Genomic DNA, 2641 nt, shown 5'->3' on the forward strand with positions numbered 1-2641 from the left:
TCAGGATGACCCTCCAAGAGCGCTGCCTCTCTACTTAATACTTCACCTCTCCGCCGAGTCGCCATTGTTACCTTCAATGACGAGGTATCGATTGATTTATTGATTGATTTTGGGGTCAAAAAAGAAATTTGAACGAGGCGGTGGATTTGAGGGAGGGAGGGAGGCTGAGGGTGTAGAGAGAGACAGGGAGGGAGGGAGGGAGAGAGGGAGGGAGGGAGGCATGAGGTGTAGAGGGAGGGAGGGAGTTATAGAGAGAAGGGAGGGAGGCTTGAGGAAGGGTATAGAGAGAGAGAGAGGGAGGGTGGGTTGGAGGTAGGCTGAGGGAGGGAGAGAGGCTGAGCGAGGAAGAGAAGCTGAGGGAGGGTTGGAGAGAGAGAGGGAGGGAGGCTGAGGGGTATATAGAGGAGGGAGGGAGGGAGGGAAACAGGTACAGCTGTGACACAAATCATACATTTTTTTAATGTATGATATGTCTCTGACTCCTATTTGAAATGGTGTCACCTAATTACTTAACCACTTTCCTCTGTGTGTCTGTTGGTGACAATGACATTCTAACATTCTGACTAAAACTCAGCAAGCACTCACCTCTTGTTGTGCCATATCAACATAGAGACAAAGAAGATAAGGACTTTTTTTATGTAGTTTAAGACAAGAGTTATAAGAATTGTATTAGTAACTAGGCACTCTACGAAGATTTAGAATAATTAGTATATAGCGCCTTCGGTTTGATAAATGCGCTTTACAYATTATTTTTATTAATTATTATTAAAGGCCCAGTGCTGTCAAAAACGTGATTTCCCTGTGTTTTATATATATTTCCACACTATGAAGTTGGAATAATACTGTGAAATTGTGAAAATTATGATAATGCCCTTTTAGTGTAAGAGCTGTTTAAAAAGGCTGCCAGAAATGTTTGCTTGTTATGCATGGGTGTAACAGCTGTCGTCTTCCTCGTCTGAGGAGGATAAGCTAGAAGGATCGGAGGACCAATGAGCAGCGTGGTAATTGTTCATCTTACTTAAATAAAGGTGAACACTCAAAATACAAAACAACAAAAGTGACAACCGAAACAGTTCTGTCTGGTGCAGACACACAAAGACTGAAAACAACCACCCACAAAACCCAACACAAAACAGGCTACCTAAATATGGTTCCCAATCAGGGACAACGATTGACAGCTGCCTCTGATTGAGAACCATATCAGGCCAAACACAGATTTAGCAAAACATAGAAATACAAACATAGACTGCCCACCCCAACTCACGCCCTGACCATACTAAATAAAGACAAAACAAAGGAAATAAAGGTCAGAACGTGACAATGGGTGGGGTATTGGACCACCTGACAACATCACCAGGCAGGATAAGTTAATAGACCAATGACAAAGAGAGATTCAAACCTCTCTTGCCAATAACAGCTAGTATTCAGGTTATAGCTCCCAGACAGTCCAAGCTAAATTCTTGATTGAGAAATTGCTCTCTGTTTAAGAAGCTATTTTGGTTTCTTTTTTTGAGCATTTGAAAACAATCACAGTACTTAATTGTTATCCAGAACTTATTTGATCAATTGGATAAAACCAGCTGCATTTGGGACCTTTAAAGTTTAAGATAAGGATGACGAGGGTTATGTAGTACTTGCAGTTGAAACGACAGTGTCTGCTACCATCTGTGACATTGTGTTAGCTCTAGTTGTTCCTACTACAAGTAGTGTGTCATATTGCCTCAGACTGGAAAACTACTGGCAGACAGTTCTGTATGACACAGATTTTGTGAACTGTAGTAGTGTATTTGAGTTATGACAAGATAACCTACTCTGTTCCATAACATTTAGTTATTAACAACAGAGTTATGACAAGAGAACCTACTCTGTACCATAAAATCTAGCTATCAACAACATAATTATGACAAGATAACCTACTCTGTACCATAAAATTATCAGCAACAAGGGATGTTGATTTTGAAAAACGTCATTTTTATTGCATACAATGCTCTGCCGACTTTTCCTTCGAGTGCATTCACTGCCATATTAAAGTTTCCCGATGCAAATATTGTCAGACCAAGGTATGAGTCATGTTTTTTGTGTTCAATGATGGTGTTGTTCAAGGTGGATTTATATTTGTGTTTCTGACATCTGTTTTTTGGGGGGGGGGGGGGATCATGATTTTCAGGGGGGGGGGGGGGGTTATTTACTGCCAGGCCCAATTATGGCAATATTGCTCTAGAATGTCTTTGGTTGGTGATAGCAGAACCAAATCATCAGCATATAGCAGGTAGTTTACCTCTGTGTCAGATAGTGTGAGTCCTGGGCTGGAGAAGGGTCCAACATGTCTGATAATTCATTGATATAAATGTTGAAAAGGTTTTCTCTCTCTCTCTCTCTCTTATTGCCTCTCTCTCTCTCTCTCTCCTATGCCCTCTCTCTCTCTCTCTCTCCTATTGCCCTCTCCTCTCTTTCTCTGTCTGAGAAAGTACGTCCGTCCGTGGTTGTTGTCCGTCCGTCCATCCGTCCGTCCGTCCGTCCGTCCGTCCTCCGTCCGTCCGTCCGTTCCGTCTGTCTGTCTGTCTGTCTGTCTCTCCAACCCTCCCTCGGCCTCCCAACCCACCCTCCCTCTCTCTCTCCTATAACTCTCATCTCTCTCTTG

At 42.7% G+C, this 2641-nt stretch overlaps 1 long non-coding RNA gene across 1 annotated transcript in view; it reads left to right on the plus strand.

Annotated features, from left to right (window-relative positions):
• The window catches only part of LOC112073551 (uncharacterized), a 4210-nt gene continuing 1569 nt past the window's right edge, over nt 1–2641 (plus strand). The window contains exon 1 of the long non-coding RNA XR_002894566.2: nt 1–84. This is a non-coding gene — a long non-coding RNA (uncharacterized lncRNA). The remainder of the gene's footprint in view (nt 85–2641) is intronic.

This window comes from Salvelinus sp. IW2-2015, unplaced genomic scaffold (genome assembly GCF_002910315.2).
Source record: "Salvelinus sp. IW2-2015 unplaced genomic scaffold, ASM291031v2 Un_scaffold2290, whole genome shotgun sequence".
NCBI lineage: Eukaryota > Metazoa > Chordata > Actinopteri > Salmoniformes > Salmonidae > Salvelinus > Salvelinus sp. IW2-2015.